At 39.0% G+C, this 16,138-nt stretch overlaps 1 protein-coding gene, 1 non-coding gene and 1 pseudogene across 2 annotated transcripts in view; 1 reads left to right on the forward strand and 2 right to left on the reverse strand.

Moving 5' to 3' along the window:
* DNAJB4 (DnaJ heat shock protein family (Hsp40) member B4) overlaps positions 1-16,138 on the forward strand; it is a 44,314-nt gene that overhangs the window by 8,968 nt on the left and 19,208 nt on the right. The gene's annotated exons all lie outside the window — the stretch shown is intronic.
* On the reverse strand, positions 7,354-7,459 carry LOC115940647 (U6 spliceosomal RNA). The gene has a single exon (XR_004075380.1). It is a non-coding gene; the product is annotated as a U6 spliceosomal RNA (small nuclear RNA).
* Positions 9,069-9,524, reverse strand: LOC145721051 (fatty acid-binding protein 5 pseudogene; annotated as a pseudogene).

The following is a 16,138-nucleotide window of genomic DNA, read 5'->3' on the forward strand; positions in this document are numbered from 1 at the left end:
TCTAGGGAGTGAATATTGAATGAAACCATGAATCACTGCAAAGACTCCATCTTTGTTTTCAGATAGTTCTTTGCATCAGTCTAACAAAGAATATTCTGGAGTTGTGAGTTTGAGCCCCACGTTGGGTGTAGAGATTACTTAAAATCTTTAAAAAAGTAACCTGTAGTTTATTTAGTAATGGGTTGAAGACTTGGAATGGAAGAAACTTAATGATCAGATCATTCATTCATTAAACATTTACTTCTTGAGTGTGCATATGTAAAATTATTTGAAATACTCACATAATTGCCAGTTACTGTCATCCTGATTCTCATTCACTTGTGTTCTGTGTGCAACCCTGTGTAAAGGCCTCAGTTGCTAGCCAAGCCACAACCAGGGAATTTCATCTCAAATCAGATGCTACTGAGTGCCTCTGACTATTCTGACCAGCAACTCCATATTCACCAAAGTTCTAGTTGTTTGCTTGTTTATTGTCTGTCCTTCACACCAAAGTGTGAGCTCCACAGAACATCTTGTGTATTTTAGTTAGCACTGAATCCCAAGTACATAAAATAGCATGCCACAGTGTGTGTTAGTAACCAATCAGTCCCTGAGCACTCAAAATACAATTACATTCCCTCTCATTGGCATAACCTACATCTAGTCTTCACACTACTCAAAAAATAAAAATCTTCAACTCTAATATTCTTCTCTTAAGAAGAACTCTCTATCTTGTTTACCAATCTACTCTATCTGTTCTTCTGACACTTCCCTTTTCTTTCAATCTCTATTACTTCCTGGCCTTAGTTTGCCAGTCCCTTCAAGAATCCCCAACTCCAGGGCGCCTGGGTGGCTCAGTTGGTTAAGTGACTGCCTTCGGCTCAGGTCATGATCCTGGAGTCCCTAGATCGAGTCCCGCATGGGGCTCCCTGCTCGGCAGGGAGGCTGCTTCTCCCTGACCTTCCCCCCTCCATGTGCTTTCTCTCTCTCTCATTCTCTCTCTCTCAAATAAATAAATAAAATCTTAAAAAAAAAAAAAGAATTCCCAACTTCCATTCCCCTTGTCTTTCAGTAGTGTCCACTCTAAATCCACAACTCCTAATCACTTAAAATAGACACTGGAGTTAGATGAGCTTCAGTTCACCATTTGTCACCTAAGTGCTAGGTTATTTAACCTTGCCAACTTTAACCTTTTTTGTTTCAGTTTGTTCATTTGTGTTTAAATCTGTTTTTATTTTTAAATTAAACTCTATGCCCAATGTGGGGCTCAAACTCACGATCCCAAGATCAAAAGTCATATGCTTTATTGACTGAGCCAGCCAGGCACCCCCTGAGTTTCAGTTTGTTTTTTGATACCCTAAGCATTGCTATGAAAATTAAAAATGAGATTATTATAACCAGATGCTATTTCCCATAAGTAATGAAAACCCGTATTAAATAATAACCAAAAAATCCAGGCATAGAGTGGCCCTACGGCTGGTTGATTTACAGCTCAGCAATACATGAGATACCCATGTTTTTTTCATCTTTGCCCTTTGCCATCCTCAGCTAGTGGCTTAATGCTCCTAATGATTGCATAAGGGTTGCCATGGTTCCCAGTGTTATGCAGTCATAACTGTAAAGTGGAAGAAGAAAGTTTCTTGTCTTTAAAAGCAAGGAAACCTTTCTACTACCCGCTTCCCCTGAACACCAATCGGACTAACCTTGTGCTGACCAAAGCTGAATCACAGGCTTACTCTAGCAAGTAACGTACTTGGTTCTGAATAATTAAGATTCATCTCCTGGGGATAAGGGAGAGGGTCCCACCTTCCTAGTAATAGTTATTATTACTACTGCATTTGTGAATCTTAGGACTCTGTCCTTGGAACTTTTTTTTCCCCATCCACATTCACTCTAGTATAATCTCTAGCCTCAAGGTTTTAATTTCACCTCTACTCCCAATTTTTTATCTTCCGTCTGGACTGCTTCTATGAATACTAGACTCATATATCCAACTGCTTATTAGATATTACCATTCGTAAGTTTAATAAGCATCTTAAACTTAATATGTCCAATATTGAACTCCCCAATTCCCCACCCCTCAGCTCTTCTATCTTCCTGTATTAGTCAATAGCAATTTTGTTTTTTCCGTTTGCTGAAACTGAAAAATCTTGTAGTTATTATTGATTTCTCTCACATCCCACATTTGATTCACCAGGAAGTCCTACTGACTCTACCTTTAAAATAAATAATACCTCCACTGTTACATCATTGTCCAAACCACCTGAATTATTGCAATACATTCTTATTGGTCTTCCATCATTGCCCACCATACTTTCCCACTCTTTTCTTAAAATAGAAACCAAGGCAATCCCGTCATTCTGCATAAAACTCTCCAATGGCTTCTCATCTTCCCTCAATACAAACCAAAGTCTTTAGGAGCCTACAAGACTTTACACCATCTGGCCCCTTATTATTTCTCTGAATGTCCCCACCCCATCATTTTGACACAGCTGCACCTCGAAGATGCCGGGCATTCCCTCACCTCCAGACTTCTGTACTTTGATTTTTCCCTCTACCTGGTATCAACCCCCACATCTATACGTAGCTTTCTCCCTTTCCTCTTTTAGGTCAGAAATACCATTTTCTCTGTGAAGCCATTTCTGCCCACCCCATCTAAAATTTTAATTCTTTTATTTTCCTTAGCTCCTACCATCATCTAACATTGCATATAGTAGTGTTTTTAAAAATATTTTTAATTATTGGGGCGCCTGGGTGGCTCAGTTGGTTAAGCGACTGCCTTCAGCTCAGGTCATGATCCTGGAGTCCCAGGATCGAGCCCCGCATCAGGCTCCCTGCTCAGCAGGGAGTCTGCTTCTCCTTCTGACCCTCCCCCCTCTCATGCTCTCTCTCTCTATCTCATTCTCTCTCTCAAATAAATAAATAAATAAAATCTTTAAAAATATATATTTTTAATTATTAAGAAATCTTTATAGGAGTGCCTGGGTGGCTCAGTCAGTTAAGCAGCTGACTCTTGGTTTCCTCATGATCTCAGGGTCCTGGGATTGAGCCTGGAGTGGAGCTCCATGCTCTGCACAGAGTCTGCTAGAGATTCTCTTCCTCTTCTTCTCCCTCTCGCTCCCCTTTTACCCCTCCCCCTACTCTCACATGCTTGCTTTCTCTCTCTCTCTCTCTCTCAAAAGATTTTTAAAAAAATCTTTATAGGGATGCCTGGTTGGCTCAGAGTTAAGCGTGGGCCTTTGGCTCCAGTCGTGATCCCAGGGTCCTGGGGTCGAGTCCTGCATTGAGCTCCTCGCTCAGTGGGGAGGCTTCTTCTCCCTCTGCCTGCCACTGCCATTCCCCCTGCTTGTGCACACTCTCTCTTTCTCTCTCTCTGACAAATAAAGAAAATCTTAAAAAAAAAAACAAAAAAATCTTAAAAAAATATCTTCTATCTTCCCCATTAGAACGTAAAGTACATGAGACAGGAATTTTTGTTCAAACTGTATCCCCAGTACCTAGAAAGGTGCTTTGGCATATGGAAGGTCCTTAAAATGTTTGTAAAGAAATGAATGTTTATTCATCATGATTTTTTGGTTTCATCTGGGTCCAATTTACTAATCTCACTTGTTTCCGATCAGTTTCCTTCCTATTTCTCATAACTGCTATGTCAGACCATCACCATTCTTATCAAATGCTCTACTTTCATTCTTAGCTCTGTAGTAGTGGATTTCCTTTTTAAAAAATTTTTTAAAGAACATGGCTAGCATCTATGAACTTCTTGTTCTTCCTAGTCTATCCTCTTGTCTTCAAATTTATAAATTGGTCCTTACCTATTTTCTGTTAATCTCAGAGCCCACTTCTCATTTTGTTCAAATTTTATCTGCTTATACTCTTGGTACCAAACCCTCCTATCTTCTCTGAACCTTACCTAAACAATCATTTCTTAAGTATTTTTATATATCTCATTTTCCTCTACATTGTTTTCTTCTTCTCTTGACCATCTTAAAACCTCCTTTATTCCCTCCTTTATATACAATTCTCTTCTTTCCTTCAGATGACTTTCTTGAAATGTTTAAATTTACTATTCTATTTTCATGCCCCTCTTGTTCAATTCCCTGGATTCTGGCTTTTGCTTTTCATTGCCTATAATTACATCTACTTCAGAGGATTGTTGTGAGAGATTAGATGAGGTTATATTGTTGTTAGAATAGTGCTTGCACATAGTTAATGTTTTTTTGAGTGCTTACCATGATTACCTATAACTCTTGAAACCAAAATCACTCTTGTGGGTACTCTTCTATTACCTTTCTTGACTTTCCTGTATCCTTCATGAAATGCTCCTCCTTTTGATTTTGGGACATTAGTGGTATCAGGATGCTTTCACCTTCAAGTAACAGAATTTCTCTAACAGTAAGTCCAATGATGGGTGGTTCCAGGATTGATTGAGAGATGCAACAACCCTATTGAGAACCCAGGCGCTTGCTCTCTTTACCCTCTACCATTCTCATTGTGTCACAGATGTTTATCTTCAGGGTTGTAAGATAACAAGCATTGTGTTTTCATTTTCCAAAAGTAGAAAGGCAGTGCTGGGGTTTCTCCTGGTAGGTATTTCTTTATAGGGAAGACAGTCTGCCTAAAGTTCCCCAGAGCATTTCCCTTACATCTCATTGGCCACCCCTACACCAATCACTGGCAAAAGGAAATGTGATTACTGTGATTGATTTAAACTAACCATGAGTCACTCCCCCGGGACTGGGGAAACTCCCCCTTCCTTGAGTTCATTATTTTGGAAGAAATTGGTATCTGTTAAGCGAGAAAGAAGTTAGGAATAGCTATTTGGTTCATAATCAGTAGTATCTGCCATTGCATTCTCACTTGGTCTCTGCTCCTGCTCAGTGTTTTTCATTGTCTCCTCTTGATTGGTGTGCCCTTTAAATGCTGGGTATCCTAAAGTTCTGTCTTTCATTCTTTCAAAAATTATTCCTCTTTTCCGCTTTAAAATACCACCTGTGTTACAATATTTTCTAAAGCTTTATTTCAGCCAAGACTTTTTTCCTAAGCCCCAATTAAGAATATCCAACTCTCTCCTGGACATCTTCATCCACATTCAATTCAATTAAATATTGTTTTACTAGGTTTTTGGGAGTCAAATAAATCTTTGCCCTATATGATCTTACATTATAGTTGGGGAGTTAGCCAGAGAAATGAGTTGTTATAACATAGATGGTAATTAGGAATGCAGTCTTAGCAAGCGATAAAATTTACCAAGTATAGAAATAACGTAGATGAATGGGTGATCAGTAGGGTGGTAGGCATGTTCTGGTGGATCTCCTTTTTCCCTTCAAATGTACTCTTCCTATATTCTACATTCTATACTGTCAGTAGTAGCCCAAATGAGCACACCTTTGTTTAATCTAGAAACCAGGGCAACCTAAAATCTTTCCAAATCCCCAGATACAGTTGGTTGGCAAGTTGTACACATTCTCTTTTTATTACTTAAATTTACCCATTTGTCTTTTTATATCCTAGTCATACTTTAGGTCCCTGTAATTTCTCACTTCATTGAATTATTTACTTAGTAAAAGTTAATTGAATAGCAATGTATTATAAGGCTTTGTGCTAGGGGAAAAAAAAGTTGTAGAAAAAAAACCCCAAACTGGAACTCTCAGGGATGTTACGACCCTGTGGGTGAGGCATAAGCACACGGATGGTTATGTAGTTGTAATAAGTGATAGAGTGGAGATACTGGGGAAAATACAGGAAATCAAGGTCAAGGGAACCTAATCCAAGCTGGCACTCAGATTTGCCCAACTAGAGGCTGAGTCTCAAAGTGGTAGTAAGCTCCGTGCCCAGAGGGAAGAGTGGAATACACCCACACCATTTCCTTTACACATACCAAAGAAATATCACTTCAGAGACATTACTTTGGGTGACTGTATTTAATACTGATGTTGCTCAAAAACAGTTTTTTAACTGATCATCATTAATGTAGAAGATTAACAGTAGTAATGGGCGCCTGGGTGGCTCAGTTGGTTAAGTGACTGCCTTCGGCTCAGGTCATGGTCCTGGAGTCCCGGGATCGAGTCCCGCATCGGGCTCCCTGCTCGGCAGGGAGTCTGCTTCTCCCTCTGACCCTCCCCCCACTCATGTGCTCTCTCTCATTCTCTCTCTCTCAAATAAATAAATAAAATCTTTAAAAAAAAAAAGATTAATAGTAGTAGTATATCATACAGTTGATCCTTCATTATTCACCACTTCTGTACTTTTTTTAAAAAAAGATTTCATTTATTTATTTGACAGAGAGACACAGCGAGAGAGGGAACACAAGCAGGGGGAGTGGGAGAGGGAGAAGCAGGCTTCCCGCTGAGCAGGGAGCCCAATGTGGGGCTCGATCCCAGGACCCTGGGATCATGACCTGAGCTGAAGGCAGACGCTTAACCAACTGAGCCACCGAGGCGCCTCTTGGCTAAGATTCTAACAGTTCAGTGAAATAGCAGCCTGTGTTCTTTCCTGCCTCTCCTCTGTGCTACAGACTTTTTTCTTTGTATTACTTGTCTTATTCCGAGGAACCGTTGACTTCACTGTGGCCAGACTGCTCCCTTTTGTTTTCCAGCGGATTCTGATGCTTTCTCTGACTCCTTATGAGAGGAGAAACTTTAGAAAAGAATGAAGTGAAAATCACATAAGTTCCTCATTTCCTAGTGATGCTTTTACTTTCAACACTGTGAAAGAAATGTACTAAGTGAACATGTGTAAATGGAGCCATTCCCACTACTTTAAATGTAAAGTATCATTTCAAAAAAATACAAGTACCTTTTTTAAAGATTTTATTTATTTGAGAGAGAGAGAAAGCATGTGAGAGAGAGAGAGAGAGAGAGCAGGAGCAGGGGGAGGGGCAGAAGGAGAAGCAGGTTGCCCTCTGAGCAGGGATCCTGATGAGGGGCTCAATCCCAAGGTCATGACCTGAGCCGAAGGCAGACGCTTAATCGACTGAGCTACCCAGGCGTCCCTCAAGTATTTTTTCTTAAAGATAAAAAATGGAATACTAGGGGCACCTGGGTGGCTCAGTCGTTAAGCGTCTGCCTTCGGCTCGGGTCATGATCCCAGGGTCCTGGGATCGAGCCCTGCACTGGGTTCCCTGCTCCGCGGAAAGCCTGCTTCTCCCTCTCCCACTCCCCCTGCTTGTGTTCCCTCTCTCTCGCTGTTTCTCTGTCAGATAAATAAATTTAAAAAAAATATTTAAAACAAATGGAATGCTATTTTTCAATGTTATTGAGGTAAAATTGACAAAACTGTAAGATACTTGAGATAATTTGATATATGTTTACATTGTGAAAGGATTCCTCCCCTCTAGTTAATTCACATCCATCACCTCACATATTTACCTTTTCGTAAGATAGTAAACATTTCACAGATCTGCATGTGATCCTTGCACAGGGGCCTTGCTAATCTTTCAGTGTTATTCCAACGATAGTGTATGTGTTGCTGAAGTGAGCACGGAGATACTATTTTATATAAGTAAAAATGGACTTTTCTTTAGAGTGCATCTGTTAAGATTTTATTTCCCATAAATGCACATGTGAGAGATGTGTATGTGTGAGACTTAAGTTCATAGGTTGAGATTTCTGAAAAATTGGACTATAGCACTGGTGATTCGTAGAAACCTCTATGTCTACACTGGCTGATACAGTGGCCACTAGCCACATGAAAGCTAAGGACCTGAAATGTGGCTATCTGAATTGAGATGTTGTATAAGTGTAAAATTCGTACTGGATTCTGAGACTTAGTGCCAAAAAAAGAGTGTAAAAGATTATTATTATCGATAGGATTTAGAAAGAAAGAGGGGGACGGGGAGGGTTTTCAGTTTGGACTAAGAACACAAAGCCCAATGGAAAAGAGCATAAAATGTGTGTGATACAGCAAAAAAACTGGTCAGATTATATAGCAGAGGATTTAGGAAGGCTCATATTAGAAAGCTGACAGAAAAAGTTATGGTCAGATTGTTGAGAGTTTTGAATGTCATTTTTTTAACTCAATAACAACATTATTATCTTTATAATGATTACATGTTGTAATGATAATATCTTAGATTTATTGGGTTAAATAAAATACATTATTAAGATTAATTTTACTTTTCTCTTTACTTTTATTAAAATGTGGATTCTAGAAATGCTTATATGACATATGTGGCTCACTTTATATTTCTGTTGGAAAGCATTGCTCTAGATTATATGATCTTTCAACATAGTCAAAGTGTTATAATCAAATATCAATTTACAAGACCCATTTAAAATGACCTAGAATTCTATAGTTTTTTTTTAGCTCTCTGATTCAGTATTAAAAAGTAATATAGAGAATATTTTAACTAATTCCAAAATGCTAGGAAAGTATGAGATTAGCTCACTGTATATTCACTAGTCCTCTAGTAAGTTTTTCAATGACTTCTTGTAAAAAAGGGTACAAAGAAGGGCAAGTTGTTACTGGGCTATTTTTTTTTTTAAGATTTTATTTATTTATTTGACAGAGACAAAGTGAGAGAGGGAACACAAGCAGAGGGAGTGGGAGAGGGAGAAGCAGGCTTCCTGCTGAGCAGGGAGCCCGATGTGGGGCTCGACCCCAGGACCCTGGGATCATGACCTGAGCCGAAGGCAGACACTTAACGACTGAGCCACCCAGGAGCGCCTAAATTTTTATAAACTTTTTTTTTTAGCACAAATTTATTTACTAACCAAAGGGATGATCCTAATTAAATCAACACTTTGAAAGAGATGCATGTGAAATGTTTGTGATAAAGATAATTGAACACAGTAATGAAAAAAAAAGCAGTATGGAGATTTGCTCATTGAACTGAGCTTGTTCATCCTCACAGCTAATTCCTGTCCACAATGATGATGGAATTTTTACTCTACTTTTTTTTTAAAGATTTTATTCATTTATTTGACAGAGAGAGACATAGTGAGAGCAGGAACACAAGCAGGGGGAGTGGGAGAGGGAGAAGCAGGCTTCCCGCGGAGCAGGGAGCCCGATGTGGGACTCGATCCCAGGACCCTGGGATCATGACCTGAGCCGAAGGCAGACGCTTAATGACTGAGCCACCCAGGCGCCCTTTACTCTACTTTTTCATAGACCCGCGTACAGGTGACATTATTCATGACGCATTCCACCACTAATTTCCCATTTTCCAATTTTCTTGTGATTGTGCTTTCCTTCCCATCCCATTCCTGATGTTGAACCAACGCACCGTCTGTGAAGTTGCAGACGGTCTCAGTTATTCTGCCATCAGCTGCAGTTTCTTCAAACTTCTCTCCCCGGTTACATGAAAACTGTGTTGTTTTCAAAGTGCTCTCAGTTTTTATGGTGAGGTTTTTGCCGTCAGAAGAGATGATACAATCTGGTTTGGCCATTGCACCCACTTTTCACAGAGCCATTCCCACTCCTACTTCCTTCATGTATTCGTCAAAGCCTTTGCTTTCCACTAAGCGCCATCTTCCTACCAGCTGCTGAATGGTGGCCATGGTGGGCGCGGGCCGGCGGGCCTAGCAAGCAGAGCAGAGTGGGGCATCGGGAGCATGGCTTCCTAATTTTTATAAACTTCTTAAAGCAATTTCACATTATCTTATTTTTTTGAAGGCGTGTACTTTTAAATTTTATTTATTTTTATTTTTTAATATTTATTTATTTATTTTTAGAGAGAGAGGAGAGGGGAGGGGTAGAGGGAGAGAAAGAATCTTTTTTTTTTTTTAAAGATTTTATTTATTTATTTGAGAGAGAGAGAATGAGAGACAGCATGAGAGGGAGGAGGATCAGAGGGAGAAGCAGACTCCCTGCCGAGCAGGGAGCCCGATGCGGGACTCAATCCTGGGACTCCAGGATCATGACCTGAGCCGAAGGCAGTCGCTTAACCAACTGAGCCACCCAGGCGCCCAGGAGAGAAAGAATCTTAAGCAGGCTCCACACCCAGTGGGGAGCCCAATGTGGGGCTGGATCTCATGACCCTGAGATCATGACCTGAGCCCAAATCAAGAGTTGGACGCTCAACTGACTAAGCCACCCAGATGCCCCTGTTTATTTATTTTAAAATTTTATTTTTAAGTAATTTCTACACCCAACGTGGGGCTCAAACTCACAACCCCAGGATCAAGAGTTGCATGCTCCAAGACTGAGCCAACCAGGTACCCCTGTACTTTTAAATTTTGTTGTAAATCTTTTCTTTTGTAAAGGCCATTAATTCAATAAAATTAAATGTGTATATTCAATTATAGTGCTTTCTGCAGGAAAAGTATTAAAATCAAGCAATGACACAGTATTAAAACTTGAAAACTTTGGGAGTTACCAATATAACTATAGTGATAAAGTGCTGGGAAATTCTAATGGTACAGACAGTAGTCCAAGGAGAATTATGACTGATAAAAACTCTGTTCTCTTTTTTTTTTTTAAAGATTTTATTTATTTGACAGAGAGAGAGACAGCAAGAGCAGGAACACAAGCAGGGGGAGTGGGAGAGGGAGAAGCAGGCTTCCTGCCGAGCAGGGAGCCCGATGTGGGACTCGATCCCAGGACCCTGGGATCATGACCTGAGCTGAAGGCAGACGCTTAACGACTGAGCCACCCAGGCGCCCAGCTCTGTTCTCTTTTTAGGTTAGTTTGACATCTTTTACTGTTACTCTCGAAGCTTATAAATGTTAATGAAACTTTGTCAAGAATATACCTTAGAACCAAGAAAGTAATTTCACTAGCTTCAAAGTAAACTGACACTTAAGAAATGTCAGGGATGGAGTGTCTGGGTGATAGACATTGGGGAGGGTATGTGCTATGGTGAGCGTTGTGAATTGTGTAAGACTGATGAATAACAGACCTGTACCCCTGAAACAAATAATACATTATATGTTAATAAAGTTTTTTTAAATAAAAAAATAATAATAAAAAAGAAATGTCAGATACCTGGGACCCCTGGGTGGCTCAGTTGGTTAAGTGTCTGCTTTCAGCTCAGGTCATGATCCCAGGGTCCTGGAATTGAGTTCTGCATTGGGATCCCTGCTCAGCGGGAGTCTGCTTCTTCCTCTGCCTGCCGCTCCCCCTGCTTGTGCTCTCTCTCTCTGACAAAAAAATAAATAAGGAAAGAAAGAAAGAAGAAAGAAAGAAAGAAAGAAAGAAAGAAAGAAAGAAAGAAAGAAAGAAAGAAAGAAAGAAAGAAAGAAAAGAAAGAAAAGGAAGAGAAAAAGAAAAAGAATGAATGAAAGAAAGAAAAGGAAGAGAAAAAGAAAAAGAATGAATGAAAGAAAGAAAGGAATGTCAAATACCTTTTAAAAGAAAGTTTGTTTTGGGGGCTCCTGGCTGGCTTAGTCGGTAGAGCATGCCACTCTTGATCTTGGGGTTGTGGGTTTGAGCCCCACATTGGGCATAGAGGTTATGTAGAAAAATAAAGTTTTTTCAAAGACCTAATGAATTAACCCTTTTTGAAGAACATGAAGGAGCAGTCATTAAGTTAAAAAAATGACATTCAAAACTCTCAACAATCTAACCATAACTTCTTTTGTCAGCTTCTTAATGTGAGCCTTCCTAAATCCTATGCTGTAATCTGACCAGTCTTTTTGCTGTATCACATACATTTTATGTATGGGGCTTTGTGTTCTCGGTCCAAATAGAAAACCTTCCCCATGCCCCTCTTTCTTTCTAAATCCTATCAATCTTTCAAGACCCTGCTCATATTTTTCTTTTATAAAACTTCCCCATACCAGCCCAAGATGAGCATATAATTAACATTTGTATGTATTTTATTTTTGTAAAGCCCTTTCACATATTTTCTCACTCTTTATGTCAGTCTAATGAGATAAATGATGTTATCTATTTCATAGAATAAGGGAACTGAGTCTCAGAGATACAGCCATTTTTCCAGAACTTCATATAGATACTAAATACTGAAGCTAGGAATATTAGAACCAATTCCTCTCATTCCAAGTTTCATCGTCTACTCTCTATGGCTTAATGGTCCCTTAAATCCTGTGACAGTTACATAACACACTTACTTAAAGCCATTAATTGTTACCCTATGTGTATCAAACTGTTTAACTTGATTGTTAGCCGTAGGCTTGGAGGGATATGTACAGATTGTTCATGGGGAAGGGGGGAATAAATGGAAAAGGTGAAGAGAGCTGAATACATTTCTTTTTTTTTTTAAGGATTTTATTTAATATTTGAGAGAGAGCATGAGAGCAGGGTTGGGGGCAGAGTGAGAAGCAGATGCCCCGCTGAGCAAGGAGCCCAATGCAGAGCTCGATCCCGGGGCCCTGGGGTCATGACCTGAGCCAAAGGCAGACGCTCAACCGACTGAGCCACCCAGGTGCCCCTGAATACATTTCTTGATAATAGAATCAAAGAGGTCATTAAGAGCTCTTCACCAGTCCACTTGCTCTTCTGAAAGCATTATAGTTTTTTAAAACTGTGATACCTAGCCTTGCTCCTTTTCCTCTACCTATCTTAGTGCCAAATTTTTAGTATAATTCTTAAAGCAGAGCTAAACAGGGCGCCTGGGTGGCTCAGTTGGTTGGGCGACTGCCTTCGGCTCAGGTCACGATCCTGGAGTCCCGGGATCGAGTCCCGCATTGGGCTCCCTGCTTGGCGGGGAGTCTGCTTCTCCCTCTGACCCTCCCCCCTCTCATGTGCTCTCTCTCATTCTCTCTCTCTCAAATAAATAAATAAAATCTTAAAAAAAAAAAAAAAAAGCAGAGCTAAACAGCGAGGTCTTCCCTGACCATCCTGGGTAAGGTAGCCCCTCTCCATCAATTCCTGCCTTAGAAACATTTAAAATTTTTCTTTAAAGCACTTCAGACTATCTAAAATTCTATCATTTCTTTATTAACTCGTTTCTTGGTTGTCTTCTCCCACTAGAATATGAATGAAAGTTGAATGAAAGTGAGGATGTTGTGTATCTCTTTTATAGCACACAGTAAGCACTTAGTAAATATTTGCTGAATGAGATACTTTATTCATGGAAAATGTTCACTATGATAATATCCACCTTTTAAAACAAGTTTTATAGTACTCATCAAATACTATACAATATGCACTCAAATTCTGTTGACTGTTTAATTCCAAATACGAGTCCAAATTACTGTAATAACCTAAAGAAGGACATTTTATAGTTAAGAAAAAAATAGGATTTCTAGAACATTTAAATAGGGTTTAATGTCTTATAGACACTTGCCTTAAGTTTACTTATTCTGTCTTATAACCTAGATGGAGTAAGAAATGAATCTCTTTAATATTTTTCTATTTTTTTCCCTAGAGATAAATTTGCATTTGTAATGATGACAAAATTTTTAGGTATTGTAACTCATGCTCAAAGTCTAAGGTTTTTCTAAAATTTAGCATCTGAGTTCCAAACTTACAACAGAAACTGCAGCAACAGGAATTAGGGCTGGAAAGATCTGACTCTAAAATCAAAGATACATATTTTAAGGGGTACCTGGCTGGCTCAGTCAGTAGAGCATGTGACTCTTGATCTCCAGGTCATGAGTTCAAGCTCCTCGTTGGGTGTAGAGATTACTTAAAAACAAAACAAAACAAAAAACGTATTTTAAGAATACAAACATTGTACCTTTTTCACATTTATTTTTAAATTTTTAAGTAAACTTTATTTTTTTTTAGAGCAGTTTTAGGTTCACACAAAATTGAGTGGAAGTTTTCCCAAAAACCTCCACACATGCACAATCCCCCCACCCCATTATCAATGTCTCCCACTAAATAGGACATTTATTTACAACTAATGAATTTAAATTGATACATCATTATCACCCAGAGTCTATAATTTACATTAGGGTTCACTTCTGGTGTTATACATTCTATGAATTTGGACAAATGTATAAGGACATGTGCCCACCATTTCAGTATTATACAGAGCAGTTTCACTGCCCTAAAAATCCTCTGTACTCTACCTATTTATCCTTCCCTTCCCACTAACCCCTGACTACCACTGCTTTTTTTTTTTTTTTTTTACTGTCACCATAGTTTTACCTTTTCCAGAATGTCATATAGTATATAGTCTTTTCAGACTGGTTTCTTTCACTTAGTAATATACATTTATAGTTCCATGTCTTTTCATGGTTTGCTAGCTCATTTCTTTTTAGTACTGAATAATATTCCATTGTCTGAATGACCATAGTTTATCACATTCACCTACTAGAGGACATCTTGGTTGCTTCCAAGCTTCCAAATTTGGGCAGTTACGAATGAGGCTGCTATAAATATCCATGTGCAGGTTTTTGTGTAGACCTAGTTTTTCAGTTCCTTTGAGTAAATACCAAGGAACATGATTGCGGGGTCGTCTGATAAGTATATGTTTAGTTTTCTAAGAAACCATCAAATTATCTTCCAAAGTGTACTATTTTGCACTCCCACCAACAATGAATGAGAATTCCTATTGCTCTACATCTTTGCCAGCATTTGGTATTGCCAGTGTTCTGGATTTTGGCCATTCTAATAGCTTTGTTGTGGTATATTTGTTTTTATTTGCATTTCACTGATGACATTTGATATGGAGTATCTTTTCATATGCTTATTTGCCATCTGTATATCTTCTTTGGTGAGGTTTCTGTTAAGGTCTTTGGCCCACTTTTTAATTGGTTTGTTTTCTTATTGTTGAGTTTTAAGAATTCTTCACATATATATTTTTGTTTTGTTTTTCCATTTTTAAATTTAAATGAATTAATAAACATATAATGTATTATTAGTTTCAGAGGTAGAGGTCAGTGATTCATCAGTCTTATATAATACCCAGTGCTCATTACATCACATGCCCTCCTTAATGTCCCTCACCTGGTTACCCCATCCCTCTACCCCTCTCCCCTCCAGCAACCCTCAGTTTTTTTCCTATGATTAAGAGTCTCTTATGGTTTGTCTCCCTCTCTGATTTCGTCTTCTTTTATTTTTTCCTCTCTTCCGCTATGATCCTCTGTTTTGTTTCTTAAATTCCACATATGAGTGAGATCATATGATAATTGTCTTTCTCTGACTTATTTCGCTTAGCATAATACCCTCTAGTTCCATCCACGTCATTGCAAAGGGTAAGATTTCATTTTTTAATGGCTGAGTAGTATTCCATTGTGTATATATATCACATCTTCTTTATCCATTCATCTGTTGATGGACATCTGGGCTCTTTCCATAGTTTGGTTATTGTAGACATTGCTGCTATAAACATTGGGGAGTAGGTGCCTCTTTGGATCACTATATTTATATCTTTGGGGTGAATATCCAGTAGTGCAATTGCTGGGTTGTAGGGTAGCTCTATTTTCAACTTTTTGAGGAACCTCCATACTGTTTTCCAGAGTGGCTGCACCAGCTTACATTCCCACCAACAGTGTAGGAGGGTTCCCCTTTCTCCGCATTCTTGCTAACATCTGTCGCTTCCTGACTTGTTAATTTTAGCCATTCTGACTGGTGTGAGGTGGTATCTCATTGTGGTTTTGATTTGTATTTCCCTGATGCCGAGTCATGTTGAACATTTTTTCGTGTGTCTGTTGGCCATTTGTATGTCTTCTTTGGAGAAATGTCTGTTCATGTCTTCTTCTGTTTCTTGTTTGGATTATTTGTTCTTTGGGTGTTGAGTTTAATAAGTTCTTTATAGATTTTGGATACTAGCCCTTTATCCAATAAGACATTTGCAAATATCTCCCATTTTGTCAGAAGGGAAACAAAGTTCTTTATATACTTAGGATAATAGTCCTTTATCAGATATGTCCTTTTTTTTTCCTCCCAAGATTTTACTTAAATTGAGGTTAGTTAACATATAGTGTAGTATTGGTTTCAGGAGTAGACCTTAGTGATTCATCACTTACGTATAAAACCCAGTGCTCATCCCAAGTGGTCTCCTTAATGCCCATCACCCATTTAGCCCAACCCTCCACCCATCTCCCCTCCAGCAACCCTCAGTTTGTTCTCTATAGTTAAGAGTCTCAAAAGGGCCATATGCACCCCAATGTTCATAGCAGCAATGTCCGCAATAGCCAGACTGTGGAAAGAGCCAAGGTGCCCTTCAGCAGATAAATGGATAAAGATGTGGTCCATATATACGATGGAATATTACTCAGCCATCAGAAAGGATGAATACCCAACTTTTACATCAACATGGATGGGACTGGAGGAGATTATGCTAAGTGAAATAAGTCAAACAGAGAAA

This window comes from Leptonychotes weddellii, chromosome 4, assembly GCF_054177405.1.
Source record: "Leptonychotes weddellii isolate Sample4059 chromosome 4, ASM5417740v2, whole genome shotgun sequence".
Taxonomy (NCBI): domain Eukaryota; kingdom Metazoa; phylum Chordata; class Mammalia; order Carnivora; family Phocidae; genus Leptonychotes; species Leptonychotes weddellii.